At 45.5% G+C, this 21,104-nt stretch overlaps 1 protein-coding gene across 6 annotated transcripts in view; it reads right to left on the minus strand.

Moving 5' to 3' along the window:
* Positions 1-21,104, minus strand: part of GRAMD1B (GRAM domain containing 1B) — a 212,384-nt gene that overhangs the window by 123,340 nt on the left and 67,940 nt on the right. Inside the window, exon 1 of one of the 6 annotated variants that reach the window (XM_064268927.1) lies at positions 8,841-14,909. The exons of the other annotated variants lie outside the window; for them this stretch is intronic. The gene's annotated coding sequence lies outside the window, so the exon portion shown is untranslated. Of the gene's footprint in view, positions 1-8,840; positions 14,910-21,104 lie in introns of those variants that run through there. 6 annotated transcript variants of the gene reach the window in all.

Consider the following 21,104-nt stretch of genomic DNA (forward strand, 5'->3'; position numbering starts at 1 on the left):
GGCCCCAGTGTCCCAGGGAAGCAGCACTTTAGGAAAGGGCCAGGGTACAGGCCACAGAGCCAGAGGGCAAGCAGGGAGCTGTTTGTTTCAAGGATGCTTCCTTCTGCCTCTATGACCCTGAAGATTACTAAGAGAACTAGAGTTAAAAAAAAAAAGGCGGCTTCACCTCCCCCCACCTTTCTTACCTCCTCCTTCACAATCTGCTAATCCAGAATGTTCCTTCAGGCAGCCAACAGATTGAGCAAGGGCAAAGCCAACTCCTGTTGGCTGCATCCTGTCCACAGTTGCTTCACCAACACACAGTAGACACAGAGAGGGAGGAAGACAGGCTGGAGATGGGCCAGGGCTTCCAGAGATGGGCGTCTCTGTTCATGCTAGAGTAAAGTGGTCTCACATACATCACAACATATGATTCTCACAACAACCCAATGAGTTCAAACACTTTACAGATGAACAAACAGGCTCAGGGATGTCAAAACCTCGTTCCAGCCAGGAAAAGGATCCAATATCAGAACTGCTAACCACTAGATAAGGCAGTCTTTGGTGAAAAGACAAAAGCCACTATACCAGGGTGCTATAGCACCACACTTCAATTTAGGGACTGTCTTCTTAGTCAGGCCATACATTGGAATTACCTCCCATACTCACCTCAGTGCAGAGCTCAGCTCTCTTTCCCTCCTACTTAAGCAGCTCTTGACATCCCTTCTCCAAGGATACTTCCTGGTTTGATGTGTGGAACTCCCAAAGAGGACTCCCTCTCTTGACCCTACTTTGACGCCCACCTTTCCCTTCACCTCCAAAATCATTCTCGTGGCTTTCTGAACACTTAACTGCTTGATTCAGCATTGGTTCATGTGTATGTCTTGTTCACCAGTGTGTCCCAGATCACAAGATTCCTTCTGCTGGCAGACAGAAGGGAGGCCACCAGGAGGTAAATGCCCTCCTGAGATGTCCAGAGGAGCCCCACCAATCAGGAGAAGGGGACAGGTGCCTGTTTCCACTCATTCCAATTACATGCATAACAAAAGAAAACATCTCTCCTGCCAGATGCAAGAGACAAGGCAGATTTCTACTTATCCCCCTGCTCCTCCTGGCTTATTCCCAGGAGACATTTGGGGTGACTGATGGAGTTAGGGACCCAGGAGGGTGCCTATGAACTCAGGTTCTCTCGAACAGGGAGCACCCACACACCCACTGCCAGCTGCTTCACACTATCCTCCTACCAAATGGGGATTTCTCCTTTTTCAGCTAAATTACATGTGAGTATTACCGTTAAGAGGCAGGTGAGTTGAGTGTTAATTCGTTTTTAAAGTGAAAGTCTCCTGGCCAAGGGCATGACAATAATCTACTGTCAGCAGAGAAATTGCTTGCTGGGATGCCAAGCCTAGAAAAACCACATTCCTAACTGGCAGAGGCCTGACACCGGTCCCAGAGGTGTGCACTGTGGTTTAGCGTGGGGATTCTGGAATGAGACGAGTTCAAATCTGTACTTAGCAGCTATGTGACCTTGAGCAAATACTTCCTTTCTCCAAGCCTCAGCACCTTCCCCTATAAAGAGGTGAATATAACAACAACCCATAAGGTTGTTAGGAGGGGTCGATGACACAATTCATGGCATAATATGGAGTAAGTGCACAATATATTTTAAACATTACAGATAATCCCTGACCTACATCAGGGCTCCATTCCAAAGACTACTCAGTTGTAAATCTGTTCTGATCTAAGTCGAATACCTTTTTATTTTGTTTCGTTTTCATTATTACTACATTGCCTTTTATTATCGGTACCTTTATAAATCTGATCTTTATTTGTCCTTGGGGGCTGGAAGCATTACATCTGAGAATGCTCAAATCAGCAAATTACACACTGCAACACTGCATACAGTACATATTACTAAGAAAAGATGTACCAAAAAAAAGGATGGTCGTAAATGTGGTTCATCATAACTCGAATACATCATAAGTCAGGGACTACCTGTATTATTATTATTATTCCCAACCAGGGTACTGCCACTGCAGACCATGAGAACTACGGGCTTCATTTCTGTTCATTCAAACATACTTTTTTATCCTTTACCTACACTACATGTATATATATATACACACACACACACACACAAAAAAAATTTTTTTTAGGTAAAGGATAAAATACAGTTCCTAACAATAACTTTTTTTATTGTTTTCCTATGTGTGCTTTGTGTGTATATGTGATATTTGTTAGGTCAGCCAGCTGCTTATTCAACAATAACAATACTTAATGCGGGCCTAATATGTTCATAACCCACACAAATCACGGTGATGTTTCAAAGATAAATCCAATGTCTTCCTTGACGTCTAGAAGTCTATAATCTAATAAGGAAGTCACGACATAGGCATTAAGTAACTATATTAAGTAGCTGAAATACAAAGTATAATGCAATAAGTCCCATAAGAGAGGCACAGATAATCAGAAGAAGAGATTATTTCTATTTTCCAAAATGAACATAGGTTTGTAGTTATTATGCCAATTTTCCCATCAACTGACAAGCCGTGGTGAATAATTTCAGCTAACCTATATGAAGCCTGTTTGTGATGAGTTTGATCTTAACACAAAAGCATTAGCCAGGAAAAAGGAGCCAATGTTTTTCATCTTCCTTTACAGAGAACTTCCTATCTGCATGACAGGTGTCCAGAAATAGCACCTTCTGAACATATTGCCACCATCACTGCCAATAAGAACAGGTTTATTTGGACGGAGCAGACTGCATCTAATAGGTTGAATTTTAAAAAGTTTCATTTCCTACCATTAGGATATTTTTCATCAGTGCCTTAGGTTGAAAAATAAAAATGTTTTGAAGATGCTTCAGGCCCTATAAACCAACCAGTTGCTGTTCAGTTAATTCCAACTCAGGGCAACACCATGTATGTCAGAGAAGGACTGTGCTCCACAGGGTTTTTAACGGCTACAGGACCGCCGGGCCTTTCTTCCAAGGCGTCTCTGGGTGTACTTGAACCTCCAACCTTTCTGTTAGCAGCCAAGTGTGTTAACTGTTTGCACCACTCAGAGATCCCTACATTCTCTAAACACCACAGCAGACATGAGACTAACATACCATTAGTAAACCTAAGAGTTCAAGTCCCGTCTGTAACCATACCTGTGTCCTTCCATACCAACTCATCACCTGCCTTCAATGGTTCAGGGTGCCTAAGTGCTGGTATAGGGCTGATAGTAACACCCACATTTGACAAATGAGGAAAACAAGACTAAGAAAGGCTAAGATAACCCAAAGTCACAGAACCAGAAAGTGACAGTGCCAACATCTGAATCCAGATACATCCTCTTCCTCTCATGACTAGATTACCTGACCTCTCCTCTCTTACCTACCTGGCAAACTCCCACCCACACTTCAGGCCTCAAATCAAACGCCACTTCCATTAAAAAGCCCTTCCTGGCCTGCCCAGGCAGTGTTAAGTCCCCCACTGCTGCCTGCTGGTGACTTGAACTTCTACTGCAACCCTCATTATACTGTCCTGTCACAGTCTGTTTACCTGGCTGCCTTCCCCAGGTACCCGTGAGCACCTGCAGGGTGGTGCTGTATGCTAGCCTCCTAAAGCCTCCATACTGAACTCTCTCCTGGCACACAACAGGCATTTAATAAACATCTGTTGAATGAATGGATTAACGAATGCTTCCCAATCTGTTTTCTCGAGGTTAACACAGAAGCTCTCAGGACACAATTTATCATCTATATCTCTTAACACAGTCATGTGACGCCATCAAATGGCCCCAGTCTGAAATTACAACCTTAAAATAATTTTTTTTTTTTTTTTAAAGAGCACCATCCATTGAGTTGATTCTGACTCATAGTGACCCTCTAGGACAGAGTAGAACTGCCACATAGGGTTTCCAAGGAGCTGCTGGTGGATTCGAACTATCGACCTTTCGGTTACCTGCTGTAGCTCTTAACCACTATGCCACCAGGGTTTCCAGTGCAACAATAAAAAAATAGAAATCCAGACTCTGGGAGACAGGGCCATGCCTTCAAAAGCTCTTGTCTAGGAACTGAACTAAATAGGTAATGATCTCACCAAGACTGACCACGCCTGCAAACAAAAGCCGTTCCATTCCAGGGTAATTTAACCCAATACACTAGGGCTAAGAGAAATTCTAGGAATGGTATCTCAGAAAGAAAGGAGAAAGGTTAAGGTAAAAGAGAAGCATTTGCATGTATTTAGACATTAAATAAAGGACACCCAAATCGTGTGTAAAAGACTTACCTGTGAGTCACAGTATGAGTTTTTACTCAGTGGTTCAGCTGCTTTCCCACATTATCAGGGATTCAGCATGGCAGCCCTAACCTGTAGGTTCTCTCTGTACCTAGGCTACAAAATGCAAAAAGGCTCTTTATGAGAGCATCTTGATCAGTTAAAGTTCTTCAATTTTTCGAGTTACAAGCCTTCTGGAGATCTGATGAAAGCCATAGACACTCTCCTCAGAAAAAAGTACAGAGAGCCAAAATTCTGCCTACAGAGGACCGAAGCTCAAGGACCCTCCCCGAAAGTCCAACTAGGAATCTCAATGGTTCATGGGCCAGGCTGAAAACTCCTGAGCTAATCCTGCCCTTCCCCAGATGGTTTGGAAGGTTAAAGAAAAAAACCCTAGCCCTGGGCTTAAACAGCATCCATATCCAGGAACAATCCGATCTCTTGTGGTCAGGGTCCTGAAAGCAATGCTAACTCCAGGAAGGATCCCACTCCAGGGTCAGATGCTATGCCTACTGAGACCATCTGTAATCTGGATGTGCAGGGTGGCAAGGGCCTAAGAATAATAAGGCTATCTCTGTATCTACCTCCATGTGCAAATGCAGGCACATACATCCCAAAACCGGCTGCAGAATAACAACGCAATCTCCCAAACCACACCTCTTCCAGGGCACTGCCCAGTGCCACCCTTGTCAGAGCCAGGTGATTGATAAACCCACTGCTATGGAGTCCAATTCCTAGTGAGCCTATAGGACAGAGCAGAACCGTCCCATAGGGTTTTCAAGGCTGTAAATCTTTACAGAGGCACCTTTCTCCCAAGGAGTGGCTGGTGGGTTTGAACCACCGACCTTTTGGTTTCCAGCCGAGCACTTTAACCACTGCACCACCAGGGCTGCCAAAGTGGTTGACAGCAAACCACATACAACTCTAAGAGCCAGCATACTAGCAGGATTGCAAGAGGCAGGCCCTGGCGAGGGACACACACTCAGCACCTCAAGACAGCAGCACTACAGCCAAGCAGCAGACTGCTTGGAACAAATTGTTCTGGATCCCAACACTGTTGTGGATGCTTGCTCCCATGGCCACCATGCACACCGCCAATGGGGTGCAGCACCTTGCACCATCCCTTACTCAAGGTGGGTCCCTGAATGTTCGTGGGGGGAGGGAAAAGAGAGAGGAATGGGGGACAGAGGGGAAGCAGCCCAGGGGGGTCTGCTTCATTTTTAGTTTTGCTCTCCCTAGCTCCTTCCTTCAAAGAAAACTAAGTATTTTACAAATTTAAGCTAGTTCAAACAAGACACACGTGTCATTTTCACCACTTTGTGTACTAAGGAGATGAAAGTTAAGAGAAGTTAAATAACTTGGATCAGACCAAACAGCATGTGTGGGTGGGAGGAAGGAGCAGAGAACCCAGGCTGTTGATAGCCATCAACATGTCCTAACCACTTACAACACATGATGGCCCGCAGCACCCTTGCTACTCGGGCCTTCTACCTCATTCTCTCTTCCGTACACACACAGGGTACCCAACCTGCTCCAGAAGTCTGAGCCATGTCCAGGCTTCCACCTCTTGGAGAAAGGAGACCCTGCTATTTGGACAGAAAGGAGGACCCCCAAAACAAGGGATGAGATGTTCTAGAAAGACTACGAGTCTCTCCCTGCGCACGGGGCTGGGGTTGGGGCTACAGACTCAGCCTCCTTAGTTCTCCCATCCACTCCAAATGGCTCAAGCTCTTTGTTTGGAAAATGCACAGAAAAACAAATCTCAAACTGCAAGCAGGCTTCAGGAGAGATGAGAAACCTATCTCAGGAACGCCCTCTAGTGTGCCTACAGGGTCTAAGCGACATAGCACCCCAGCACCATTCCCTGGAGGTACCCAGACCAGCACTTCCATTGGGGCAACAGACAAGCTGTGGGAGGGGACGGCAGCAGCATCTGCCACTCAGCAACAAACTCCTTACCAATCCCAAGGCCAACATCTGCTGCAGGATGAGAGGCAGTCTCAGCTTGTAAGACTGGCCAGCCCACACTGACCCCACCCATTCCTTATACAACAGGCAGAGGGAAAAGAGAAGCAGACAGAAGGTGAAAAGAAAGTGTGGAGATGGCAAAAATGGAATAAGGAAGCACTGGAGTGCGGGGAGAAGTAGAGGAAGAGGAGCGAGAAGAAAGGAGAGGGGTGACTAAAAAGAAACAGGATAAAGTTAAATGGAAAACAAGGCAAAGCTAAAGGGAAAGACAGGCACGTCAATCTGCCCAGATGAAAGCTACAGAGTCCCCCTCTCCCCGCAAGCCCTCATCCACCCACTGGGACTTCTAAGCCCACAAAGGCGAGGAGTGGGCTTTCTAGGACCCGGCACATCCTCTCCCTCTCCTGAGGTCTCCATGAGCTTTTCCCTCCACTCTGACACAGCCCCTGGATGCTCAGAGGACTAGTGGGCTGAGGGAGAGGAGGGGAGAGAAAAGTGAACCAAAGGCAGAACTTTCCAAGCGAAGCCACTTACGCACAGTGCGGCCGGCAGCATTTCCATCCTACCTTTGCTGTCGCCATATCAGCCGGCTCCATGATCTCGGCTTGGCCTAAGGAGCAGCGGCCCCATCCAGAGAGAAAAGGCAGAGTCACAAACAGCCACCCAGGAAGGACAAACCACCCCTCTGGAAGGTCGCAGGAAATAAGAGGCTATTTCTACTCCCAGGGCCCCTGGACCCTCCTCTGTTGGGAGGAAAGAGCCTTGGGGTCCCCAGCAATTAGGGGGGCCTGCCACAGATGCCTACATCAAGCTGAGTCAGGGGGCATCTCCCTTCTCCTGGCACGTCTTCCCAGGAGGCAAGTTTGGGGGCTCACCAGGGCTCCCCCTGCTGGGGGGAGAGGGCACAGAGATGGAGGACCTGCCCTCCCATCACCCGACCAACTGCTACCACAGGTCAGGAAGAAGGGAGCGGAGCGTGTGGGAAAAGGCCAGCTGGCAGGGGCTGAGCGAGTGCTGGGGTAGCAGGGAGGGATGAGGCCAGGGTTGGTAGGGGGCAGGTGTGAGAACCTCAAGAAGAAGGTGCAGGCACTCAGATGGAAGCAGAAAGGTGCTGTGGAAGGAGATGCCGGAGCCACAAAGCCAGAGCCGGCACAGCAAGGTCGAGAATGCAGAGGGAGAGGAATTCGCCCAGTGAAGCCACTCACCTTGCAATAACATTCACATTGACTGAGGCCTACACAGTAGCCGGAGCGGGCAGCTCACACCCACCCCCCGAACTCCACTCCCAGAGACTCACAGCCTCTGTCTAAAGGTACATGAGAGCAGCCTGCAACCCGGCTGGGTCTGCAGAGGCCCCTGCTCACTCGGAGGAGTCTGATTGGAGGAGCAGGATGACTTCATCCAGCCCCATTCATCACTCTAGGTTTCCTGCCCAGCAGGGACCGGCCGCTCTGATTTCAGGGACGACAGCTTCCTCTCTGGCCTACTTTACTCAGGCAACCTGGAATACGCTGTGTCCATCGGGCGGCAGCCAGGGGGAAGGGATCAGAGCACGCCTGGCCTCAGAGAGAAGAGGAGAGCAAGCTGCTCACATTTCCAGCAAAGCGCAAGGACTATACTTAAAACAGCACATACGTTCACTGCGTGCATTTGCGGGTGCCAGTCAACACCAACAAGTACAACAGCCCTCTGTAAAACCAGCAAGGAAACCAGGTTGTATACTCCCCGGTGAACCATTGGGTCTTCCTGCCAAAAAATTTATATAATGCCATTTAAAATCTCTAGGCATATTTCTCTCAACCGGGAAGAATAAGCGATGGAAAAATGTATCAGTGTCCTCCGGCATTCCTCAGGACCTCCCTCCTATCATCTTCCCCTCCATCATCTCTCTCCAGCTCCACCAGTTCTTCTAACGTGCTAATGTGGGCTTGGTGTTAAGGACTGATTCCTTCATGCCTATGGCTTCAGATCCGCAAAAGGTTCCAGGAGGATGGGACCTTAAAGCTTCAGCTCCATTTTACAAATGAGGCGACTAAGGCCCAGAAAAAAGAGAAAGGGTCAAAGCAAGGACTCCAGCCTCCCAGTGTCAGTTCCCCGATTCCACATGGACTTGTCTCTCACCAATGGTGAGATCCTGAGAGAAACGATCCTACTTCATCCCCCCTTACCACCCTTCTCCCACCCCCTCACCCAAGGTAATGATCGCACGATCATTGTCCATCCCCACCCACATTTTACCTCCTTCTTTTCTATCACCCTGCTTCTGTTCAAAGCTGACGTCACACCAGAACTGCACACTCTGGTAGACTAACACAGACTAGGAAAAAGTTTTCAAAAGAATTATGACACCAATTCTGCCAGTTTATAGAGCATTCATTCATTTTTTTTTTTTTCCCATAGGTCTGGCTTAATCAATGACAAAGACAATAATAGTAACAACTCACATGTGTACCAAAACCAAACCAAACCCACTGGTGCTGAGTCAATTCCGACTTATAGCAACCCTATAGGACAGAGTAGAACTTTCCCATAGGGTTTTCAAGGAGTGACTGGCGGATTCAAACTGCTGACCTTTTGGTTAGCAGCTGAGCTCTTAATCACTACACCACCAGGGCTCTAAAAACAAACCTGTTGTCCTCATTCGATTCCAACTCATGGTGACCCTATAGGACAGAGCAGAACTGCCCCATGTGCTTTCCAAGGAGTGGCTGGTAGATTCGAACTGCCAACCTTTTGGTTAGCAGCCAAATTCGGAACCACTTGCACCACCAGGGCTCCCACACATGTACAGAGCCCCATAACTACTAAGTACAGTCCTGCATCACTTAACATCTCCTATAACTTCTGTGAAATAGAATGTTATGTGATCCGGATGTCGTGCAAACATGCCGAAACCACGAGCGATAGCATCTTCTGATTTTCCACTTTCCTGTTATTTAACAACTTTTTGTTTCACTTCCAAATGGATACTTCTCCTTTCCCTCTTGCTGCTGCTATCACTAGCACTGGTTTTGCTGCATTTGGGAGCCATGATGCATTTCACAGTAGTATTTTGAAAAGGAAATTAAACAGACAGAAAATACTACAACATTCAAAAACGTACAATACACAACACTGGATACTGCTGCCTACAAGTCGAAGCATATGCTGTTATACAATAAACTTATTTTAAGTAGGGAAAGTTCACACTGAAATTGTGATAGAAAGTACACTACAGTACATACGTAAGCCAGGAACATAGGCATTTATTATGACTATCAAGATGTATGTGTTATAGGTTATATCTGACAGCACAATTGCTTTGTATACAAGAGACATGAGAGACACGTGTTGCGTGTGTGAAGCTACTGCATTTTCTACATCCAGTTACATCCGCTATGTCCTATTCTCCGATGGGGATTTCTGAACTCTATTATAACCTTACGAGACCACAGACATATGTGTGATCGGACGTTGCCCAAGCAGACGTTACGTGGCACATGACTATCTTCTCAAATCCATTAAGTTGATATTCACAGAAATTGTATATTATTTTCTCCATTTTAAAGATAATGAAACTGTGGTTCAGAGAATTTAAATAACTTGCTCAAGGTCACACAGTTATTAGAACAGAACTGGATCAAACCCGTGTTTACTGACTCCAAATCCCTTTCTGCGAAATATCACACCACCAAATTTCCCACCACTTCACTTCTTTCCTCCTCAATCTATCCCCCAACTCCTGCTCCTTGGAAGGAAACCCTGGTGGTGTAATGGTTGACCTCTTAACCAAGAGGTAGGCAGTTCTAATCCGCCAGGTGCGCCTTGGAAACTCTACAGGGCAGTTCTGCTCTGTCCTATAGGGTCACCATGAGTCGGAATCGACTCCAGGGCAGTGGGTTTGGTTTTTGTGTTTTGGCGCCTTGGAAAACCTATGGGGTGGTTCTATTCTATCCTATAGGGTCTTTATGAGTCAGAATGGACTAGATGGCAATTTTTTGTTTGTTTGTTTTGGTTTTTTGTAGCGTTTCCAAGGAGCAGCTTGTGGATTGGAACTGCCAGCCTTTTGGTTAGCAGCTGTTGCTCTTAACCACTGTGCCACCGGGGCTCCTTACTGCATCAAGTTAAGGTGGGGGTGGGGGGGGTGCAAAACAAATTTTTAAAACTCCAATGCTTTAAAAGAGATTAGAGTGCGTTTTGGCAGGGGAGTAGGTTAAGGGGTTGTGGAAGCACAGGCGCCCAGGTTCTCTGAGGACAGCATGGGCTGGACCCCGCACTGCTTCTTTACAGGAGCCGTCACAGCCTTCACACAGCTGCCCCTTAGTGGGAGGGGCTGCAAAGAAACCAAGCGAGGCTGCTTGAAACCCAGGTCAGTTAAACTCCCCCTGCTGCACTCTGGGATATGTAGTTCTTTGAGGAAAGGGCAGCAGCACGGCCATATTTGCGTTGCTTACAGAGTTCACAGCCTGAGCTTGCAATCTAGGCACTACAGATATGGATCAGACTCCCCTGCCAAAAAAGTGAAATCCCTTATTGCCAGAGTCTGGTGATAGCTGTGAACTGAGAAATGGCAATGAAATAGAGAGACGCAGAACGACAGGAAACTAGATAGAAATAAGGAAGACCTTGGGAGGTCACTCTCCCCATATACAGAAAATGACAGCTTCTCTTTACAGGGGAAGAGGGAGAAAGAGTGGGAGAGTGAAGGCGTGTGTATCTGACTGAGTGATTGGAAGTGACTTCATACCTTTTTGCTTGTCAACCATGAACTTTAGAAAGGCAGTTGAGCATGACAGTGAAGAACATACCTCTCAGGCAGACTGCTTAGGTCTGAATTCTGACTCCATCATTCACCATATGAGTGACCCTGAGCAAGATATTTGGCCTCTCTGTGCCCACCTCCACCTCCCATTTCCTCATTTGTAAAACAGGGACAATACCACCAATCAACTCATAGGCTGTTACAAAGATTAACTGAGATAACATACATAAAGGGCTGAGAATTGTGTCTGGCGTACAGTAAATACCACATAAGTGTGAGGTACTTCTTATGAGTTGTTTTGAGTCCCCCAAAAGGCATGTTCAAGTCCTAACCACTGGTAACTGTGAACGTGACCTTATTTGGAAATAGGGTCTTTACAATTAGTTAATACGAGGTCATACTGACGTGGGCGGGGGTGGTCCTAATCCAATCTGAGTGATATCCTTATGAAAAGAGAAGAGACCAGAGACAGGAACAATGTCATGTGAAGACAAGCCGAGACGAAAGTGATGCTGCCACAAGCCAAGGAACGTTTGTGGCTACCAGAAGCTGGAGGAAGCAAGGAAGGATTCTCCACCAGAGCTTCAGGGGAAGCACGGCCCTGCAGACACCCTGAATTCAAGCTTCCAGACTCCAGATCTATGAGAGATTAAGTTTCTGCTGTTTTAAGGCATCCAATTCGTGGTACTTTTTTATGGCAGCTATAGGGAACTAATATAGTACTTTTTATTATTATTATTATTATTATTATTCAGTGGTTCACCTCCTATCCATGTGACCTCTCATTCCAGGACATGATGGTAGCAGTATGCTGGGCAGAAGACAAACCCAGATATTGTTTTAGGTGAATAAAGACATCAGGAGCAACAAAAGACAAAATTGATATATTAGACTTCACCAAAATTAAAAACTTTTGTGCATCAAAGGACTTTATCATCAAAGCGAAGAGACAACCTACAGAAAGGGACAAAATATTTGAGAATCACATATCTGATAAAGATTTAATATCCAAATTATATAAAGGACTCTCACAACTCAACAAAAAGACAAACAATCCAATCAAAATATAGGCAAAGGACTTGAAAAGACATTTCTCCAAAGAACATATACAAAATAAGCAAATGGAAGATGTCATTAGGGAAATGCAAATCAAAACCCCAATGAGATACTGCTTCACCCCCACTAGGGTGGCTATTACCAGAAAAGTGGAAATTAACAAGTGCTGGCCAGGATGTGGAGAAATTGGAGCGCTCATCCATTGCTGGTGGGAATGCAAAATGGTACAGCCACTGTGGAAAACTATGGCTGTTCCTCGAAAAGTTAAAGATAGGATTACCATAGCAACCCTCTAGGACGGAGTAGAACTGCCCCATAGAGTTTCCATGGAGGACCTGGTGGATTCGAACGACCGACCTTTTGGTTAGCAGCCGTAGCACCTAACCACTATGCCACCAGCGTTTCCAGAACTACCATATGACACAGCAATTCTCCTTCTATGTATATATCCAAAAGAACTAAAAGCAGAGATCCAAACAGATACTTATACACCAACGTTCACTGCAGCATTATTCACAGTAGCTAAAAGGTAGAAACAACCCATGTGTCCACCAACAGATTAAAGGATAAATAAAATGTGGTGTGTACATACAATGGAGTATTATTCAGCCATCAAGAAAAATGAAGTTTGGACATATGCTAGGACATGGATGAACCTTGAAAACACTACGCTGAGTGAAATACGTCAGATACAAAAGGATAAATATTGCACAAGCCCACTTAGATGAAATATAGGCAAATGCACAGAGACCAAAATCCATTAGTAATTACTAGGGGCAGGAGGTTACTAGGGAGAAGTCTTGTGGTGCAGTGGTTAAAGCACTTGGCTGTTAACCAAAAGGCCAGTGGTTCAAAACCATGAGATGGTCTGAGGGAGAAAGATGTGGCAGTGTGGCAGTCTGCTTCCATAAAGATTTTCAGCTTTGGAAACTCTATGGGGTCGTTCTACTCTCTTGTGAGACAGAATCCACTCAACAGCAATGGGCTTGGCTTTTTTTTTTTTTTTTTTGGTTTTAGGGGTGAGCGGGAGGGAAAATGGGGAAGTATTGCTTAAGATGTACTGAGTTTCTGTTAAGGGTGATGAAAATTTTAGAAACAGATAATGGTGAAGGTTGCACAACATGGTGAACGCAATTAATGTCACTGGATTATACATGGAAAATGTTTTATTTTATATATACGCACACATATGTATATGCAAATATATATATTAAAAAAACAGTTGCCAGCGAATCAACTTCAACTCATGGCAACCCCATAAGAGTCATAGCAGAACTGTGCTCTATAGGGTTTTCAGTGGCTAGTGTTTTTCAGAAGCAGATCACCAGTCCTTTTTCTTCCAAAGTACCTGTGGGTAGAGTCACACCACCAGCCTTTTGGTTAGCAGCTGAGCTAGCAGCAGAGCTCACAGGAGAGCTCATTAACTATTTGTGCCTTCTAGGGACTCCCTTTTTTATACATATTTCACGATAATAAAAGTTTTTTTAAGTAAAAGGTGGTAAGAAAATATCATTAGAATAAGAAGAAGGCAGAGCAGCTAGCTGTGAAAGAAACTACAACAGAAGACACTTACAGGTAATACCGAATGGTAGCCCTTCCCCCTCATTGCCATTGGGTAAATTGTGGCTCACACTGACCCTATGTACTGAATGGTAATGGTAGTGGTCATTAATAGGAGCCCTGGTGGTGAAACCGTTAAGTGCTCAGCTGCCGACCAACAAGTTGGCGGTTCAAATCCACCCAGCGGCTCCATGGGAGAAAGACCTGGTGATCTGTTCCCAAATGATTATAGCCTAGAAAACCCTATGGGGCAGTTCTACTCTGTCACACGGACTCGCTATGAGTCAGAATTGACTCGAAGGCATCCAACAACAACAACACAGTGGGTGTTAAGAGGGGCATGCAGGGGAGTTTGGAGGAAAATGTCAACAAAGAACAATAAAAAAGCCCAAATAAAAATAAGGTACAGACAGGCCACAAAGAATATCAGGGAAATTGATACCATTTGAAATGGGAAAGGAAGGGAGGCTGAGACTAAAAGTGGGAATTTCAGTGAGAGGATGAGTCAAGTGTCTGAGAGGTCTGTGGACAAAGAGAACCTGTTCATCATGAGGAAAACCAGAGAATGGGAGCTCACGCTAGAAAGCTCAGGTGGGAGGGTGCCGCCCCCCAAGAGTCTAAGAAGTTGTCCGAACAAGGATGTTCTGAGTTCTCGGAGAAAAGGAAACAGCTAAGTCTCAAGGGGCAATCACCTATACAGGTGTTTCCCTCGCTGTGGGGGAGGTGTCCAGAGAAGACAGCACAGGGTGTTCAAATGCAAATCCCACCTGGGTTGAGAAAGGGAAGTGTGGGGGACCATCAGCCCCCCTCAGTGGCCCCCCTGTACCTCTTAGAAAGCTCTGAGGATCTTTGCTGATACTAGGACCTGTCTACATTCCTCTCTGAGTTTACCCCGTCTGAGTTCCTCAGGGTAAAATATGAGACAGGCAAAGGGGAGACCCTCCTTAGCTGCTAGCAATTCCTGAGGCCCCACAAGCAACTGGAACATAAGTGATATGATCTCAACATCCATCTCCAGAACTGTACACATAGTGGTTAAAATCTGTAGTCAAATTGCCTGGATTCAAAATCCAGCACCCTCATTTAATACCTGAGTGATCTTATTCCAGCTATGGTGCCTACAGTGCTAAGCTGCCATTTTCTCATCTACTAAATGAGGTAATAATAATAATAATACTCAGGTAAACACGGGCACAATGGCTGATGCCTAACAGGCATTCAACGAATGTTGAATTGGCAGGGAGGGGGTAAGGGAAGGAGCCAGTGACATCAGGGCTTTTTCCTGGAGATAGTAAATGGGAGCTGCTTATGGTGCCACCTTACCACCAAAACTCTCTTGGGGCCTAGGACGCGAGTGCTGGTAGAAGCTGTCCTGCCAGGCACCCCTGTGCCCACCCCCCGCCCCCGCCCCAACAGTTGAAGGAGTCCTCCAGGTCCTCACCTTGCCTTCTGCCTGCTGACTCACAGCTGATCTCATCACCGAGGATGGAGCCAAAGGCCGCTCCCTCTTTCCCTGGCACCTCCACTGAAGGCGATAGTGAGCCCAGTGGAAAAAGAGAAGAAAGGTCAAGTGCTTTTGCAGTTCAAGAAAACGTCTAGGAGGACCTCACCTGTGGTGAGGTAAGAGTAACAACACTTCTGGTCTGCTGCTTGGAGTCCCTGCATGGTGCACTTAGCTGCTAACTGAGAGGCTGGAGGTTCAAGTCCACTCAGAGGTGCCTTGGAAGAAAGGCCTGGTGACCTACTAGTGAGAAATCAGCCACCGAAGTCCCTTTGGGACACAGTTCTACTCTGACACACGAGGTGTTGCTATGAGTTAGAGCCGACTCAACAGCAGCTGGTTTGGGTTCTGTCATTTAAGCATAATCGTGAAACCAAAAGGAAGCATCAGAAAGCGATGCTGTCAAACAAAGAGAGGTACTGGAGCGTTCCTACATATATATGTGTGTGCGTGTATATATATATAACTTGCTACTTTAAATCCTAAGGCAATTTTAAAAATCCACAAGGCATAGAAAACATACTTAGAAAAAGATATTTCAAAACTATTTGTTCCAAAGGCATGTTTAACTGGATTCGAAGTTTAGAATCCTAGGAGTCTACTCTCATCAATTTTTGTGCTATTATCTCTGGGTTTACAACTTTCCAAGTGATAACTTTCATTGACAGGCCCTGTCACAAACTCCACATCTAGAGCTTCAGTTCCAGGAAGCTGGTGAAGAAAACGCCATCAGGTCCAAGGAAAAGCAGACCAGCCTGCACTGGATCCCAAGTGCTCCGAATGCCATGGGTCTCCTTGCTCAAGGAGAAGTCACAGAGTGTTGTAAATACGAACTTACACTCTGGAGTCAAATTCCAGCTCTGACACTTACAAGCTATGATGGTGGACAATCAAAGCCTCCATTTCCTTATCTAGAAAATGGGTGTAACAACTTCCCTTATAGGGTCCTCATTATGATTAAATAGGAACACATGTAAACCATAGTATCTAGCACATAATGGTGGTGGTGTTGTTAGGTGCTGTCAAGCCGATTCCAACTCGTAGCAACCCCATGTGACAGAGTAGAACTGCCCCCTACGGTTTTCTGGGTTGTAATCTTTACGGAAGCAGATTGCCAGGTCTTTCTCCCACAGAGCTGCTGGACAGGTTCGAACCATCAACCTTTTGGTTAGCAGGCCAAGCGCTTAACTGTAGCGCTACCAGGACTCCTTCTAACACATAATAAGCCCTCAAAATAGTAGCTGTTATTATTAATAACGAACAAGACTTCAGACTTTATATTGCTCCCACAAACTATGTTACACAGACACTTAGCATTGTCTTGGGTTTGCTATCTACATTTATATATTGGTGGTGGTGGTTGTTAGGTGCCATCAAGTTTGTTCCAACTCATAGCAATCCTATAGACAACAGGACGAACCACTGTCCAGTCCTGCACCATCTCATAAGCATTGCTGTGTTTGAGCCCACTGTTGCAGCCTCTGTGTCAATTCATCTCGTTGAGGGTCTTCCTCTTTTTCACTGACTTTACCAAGCATGATGTCCTTCTCCAGGGACTGGTCCCTCCTGATAATATATCCAAAGTACATGGGACAAGGTCTCGCCATCCTTGCTTCTAAAGAGCATTCTGGCTGTACTTCTTTCAAGAGAGATTTATTCCTTCTTCTGGCAGTCCATAATATATTCAATATTCTTCGCCAACACCATAATTCAAATGCATCAAATCTTCCGTGATCTTCCTTCTGCTCATCTGTTTGTCGTACTGTGGTGGCTTGCACGTTGCTGTTATGCTGGAAGCTGTGTCACAGTATTTCAAATAATAGCAGGGTCACCCGTGGTGGCAGGTTTCAGTGGAGCTTCCAGACTAAGATAGACTAGGAAGAAGCACCTGGTGATCTACTTCTAAAAAATTTGGCCAGTGAAAAAACCTTATGAATATGAATATTGGTGGTAGTTTCCTATAATTATTCATTTCTGTGCTGAAAGAGGCCTCAATTAATTTCCTTGGCAAATCTCCCACTGTGGAAGTTATTTACAGAGAGCCAAACAACCACTTGATGTAGGTACTGTGGAAGAAATTCTTGGATTAGGAAGGCATGCAGATGACCCCTAAAGCCCCTTCCCTCATTCACAAGGACAACTGACTTAAATTCCCAGCCAGATGGAACTCTAATCCATTGCTTAGGATGCCCAGAAAAGGAAATACAAGTACCAAATCTGTTTTCCTTCTAGAGGGAAGGGAGGTAAGTGTTGTAATTGCTCATTCTTTGATAGAAAGGTAAGGCTTTGGTGAAGCCAAATCAATAAACTAGGAGCTTCAAAAGTCCAACCATGAATTCCATTCACGAACTCGCCCATCACGCTCATATAAAGAATGACTTAAGGGAGGTGTTGTCCATGGGGGGGGGGGGGAGGTGCCCACAAACATTCTCCACTCCCTCACCCCTCACCCCAGCCCCCTGGACCATTTTTAACCAGAGTTGCAATGGATTCTTTGCATCTCAATGGAAGAGTTTCACCTTCAGACTAAGGAGAAACTGAGGGGAGGAAGGGAGAAAGCCCAGCAGTTAAACGCTTGTAGCTCACATGCCTGAGGATAGGAAGAAAAGAAGAACTGAGCAACCTGGAAAGCTGGTGACAGACAAGATGGAATGATTAATTACAGACTCCTGCCCCACCCACCTTTCTCTTTGCTGCAGAATGGTGATTCTTGGGCATGAGGAAGACAGGAAAGGGAAAAACAGAAGCTAGCACTGCTATGAGTGTCCCCATGTGAGGCATAAAAAGGCACCACGGCTCTGCCAGACGATTCCCTAAAATTGATGTCACAGGCCAGGGGTAGGACACCTGGGCCATTCCTTTTGTTGGTTAGCTGCTGTTAAGTCGGCTGTTCAGTTGTGATTTAGGAGATAATATTGGAGCCGTTAGTCCCTATCGCTGAGCATACAGAATGCGATCCAGCTGGAGCTGGACTCACAAGAATTCACAAGGACATATCAACTGGGCCGTGAGGTATAAAGACGAACCTTCAGGAGTAGATCACCAGACCCTTCCTTCTGGTCTGTCTTAGTGGGGAGTTCCACTGATACCTGTCCAGGATGGGTGACCCTGCTGGTATTTGAAATGTCCATTCCATAACTTGCAGCATCATAGCAACATGGAAGCCACCACAGTACGGACAAACTGACAGATGGGTGATAGGCCTTTCCTGTTGCTGCTGCTGGGTGCCATCAAGTTGATTTCAACTCATAGCTACCCCATGTGACAGAGTAGAGCTGTTCTAGAGTTTTCTAGGCTGTAATCTTTATGGGAGCCATTTATCAGGTCTTTGTCTTGTTTTTGCCTGCAGAGCCACTGGGTGGGTTCGTACCTTTCGGTTAGCACTGAGCGCTTAACCATTGCAACACCAGGGCTCCTCTGAGTCCTTCTCAGTTATTTAGTGTTGCTCTAACAGAAATACCACAAGTGGATGGCTTTAACAAACAGAAGTTTATTCTCTCACAGTCTAGTAGGCTACAACTTCAAATTCAGGGCATCAGCTCCAGGGGAAGGCTTTCTCTCTCTCTAGGCTCTCTGCTCACTACTTTTATATTTCAAAAGATACTGGCTCAAGACAGAATCCAATCTTGTAGATGGAGTCCTGCCTCATTAACATAACTGCCTCTAATTCCATCTCATCACCACTATGTCACCAGGGTTTCCATCAACATCATAGAGATAGGATTTACAATACATAGAAAATCACATCAGATGACAAAATGGTGGACAATCACATAATACTGGGAATCATGGCCTAGCCAAACTGATACACCTATTTTTGGAGGACACAATTCAATCCATGATACCTTCCTAACACTATTAAATGGTTGTGAGTGATACCACCTAGAGCAAAAATCATAGGATGTTTTGGGGTTACAAGGCATATTTCTCAAAGCATGGTACAAGACCACCGGCGTCACAATCACTTTGGATACATGTTAAATGTGCAAATTCCTAGGCTTACTTCAGTCCATGTGGCTCAGAATTTGAGAGTGGGGCCCAGGTATCTGCATATGGAACAAGCTCTGCAGATGATTCTAAGCCACAATAAAAGGTTGAGGCCACTGCCTCAGAACCATGGCCTCCCAAGGAGAATGCTCTATATCAAGGGGGCGTGTATATTTACCCATGGCAGTAGAGGAAGAAAATATCAGAACTTGTATTTGTATTTATTTTTATCTTATCTTTTTCAATTTTCTGTTTAATTATATATAAAATATTTAGTACAGCCATAACCAGTTGTTGGGTTGACTCTGACTCACGGTGACCCAACATGTGTCAGAGTAGAACTGTGCTCCATAGAGTATCAGTGGTGGATTTTTCTGAAGTAGATCACCAGGCTTTCTTCCGAGGCACCTCTGGGTGGGCTCAGTCAGTAGTCAAATGTGTTAACTGTTCACACCACCCAGGGACTCCAGTACAATGGTATATGTACACAATTTATATAAACAAGTTCATTTATATGCATTGGTGATAAAAGCTCAAAACTTTGTACTGATAGGGATTTGTAACCAAGCTGGAGTACTGCCCTCTGGTACAAGGGCTTCTTTAATGCCTAGATAGCAGAGCAAGGAATGGCTTCTGCAAATAGCTGCTCTGAGCTTACGTTACTGTCTTAGTTATCTAGTGCTGCTACAAAAGAAATGCCATAAGTGGATGGCTTTAACAAACAAGTTTATTCTCTCACTCTAGTAGGCTAGAAGTCCGACTTCAGGGCTTCAGCTCCAGGGAAAGTCTTTCTCTCTTTGTCAGTTCTAGAGGAAGGTTCTTGTCGTCAATCTTCCCTAGGTCTAGGACCTTCTCAGCACAGGGACCCCTGGTCCAAAGGACACGCTCTGCTCCTGGCTCTACTTTCTTGGTGGTAGGAGGCCCCCACATCTCTCTGCTTAATTCTGTCTTTTATATCTCAAAAGAGATTGACTTAAGATACAACCTAATCTTGTAGGTTGAGTCTTGCCTCATTAACATAACTTCCTCTAATCCTGCCTCATTAACATCATAAGCCAAAAAAAAGAAAAAAAAAAACCAAACCCAGGGCCGTGGAGTCGATTCCGACTCATAGCAACCCTATAGGACAGAGTAGAACTGCCCCATAGAGTTTTCAAGGAGCACCTGGCAAATCCAAACTGCCAACCCTTTGGTTAGCAGCCGTAGCACTTAACCACTACACCACCAGGGTTTCCCATTAACATCATAGAGGCAGGAATTACAACACATAGGCAAAACACATCAGATGACAAAATGATGGACAATCACACCATACTGGGAGTCATGGTCTAGCCAAGTTGACAGGTATTTTGGAGGGATGCAATTCAATCCATAACAGTTATTAATTAGTGAGATGTTGAGAACAGAACCCAGAGGTTTTGCCCTCTGGCTGCAACTCAATTCTGGAGCAAGGAAGAGGCAAGCAGGGCAAGCATGAGGTTGGATTCTCTGCCTTGATTCCCCGAGCTGTGGCCCACTCACATTCCCTCTTCACCCTGGCTCACAGGACATGGGCTTTCTCCTGGCAGGAAGTAGAGAAGCAGCTGGAGAATGAAATTTACCATCCTGCCAGTTGTCCAAACCTAAATCTTAACTCTGGCATCAGCAGAGATGGAGTAGTTTGCTGAGCTATAATTAATAGCCCTCCTTTTTCAGGCAGAAAAGAAGGAATGTTGGAGTAGGAGAAACACTGGGCAGGTGATGGTTACAACTGCAGACAGTTCTGCTGACAGCCACAGAAGCAGCCAGCATTGCCAGAGAAGAGCTCTATACTGGGAACACTGGGAAGAGAGGGAAGATGGGAGTACTCACGTGCTTCTCTGCTCTGCCCCCAAAAGCCAGAGCTAAGCCCAGTCCTAAAAAAATGTTCTATTCCTCTACTATTGAAAGCCCTCATGTGCTGTCTTCCATAAGACTATTTGCTTCCCTAAGCATATAAGTATGTGGGACAGAGAAAGGGGAAACCATGAAAGCCCATCGCAGATCAAACCATGTCCATTTACACAAA

The sequence above is a fragment of the Loxodonta africana genome, chromosome 15 (assembly GCF_030014295.1).
Source record: "Loxodonta africana isolate mLoxAfr1 chromosome 15, mLoxAfr1.hap2, whole genome shotgun sequence".
NCBI lineage: Eukaryota > Metazoa > Chordata > Mammalia > Proboscidea > Elephantidae > Loxodonta > Loxodonta africana.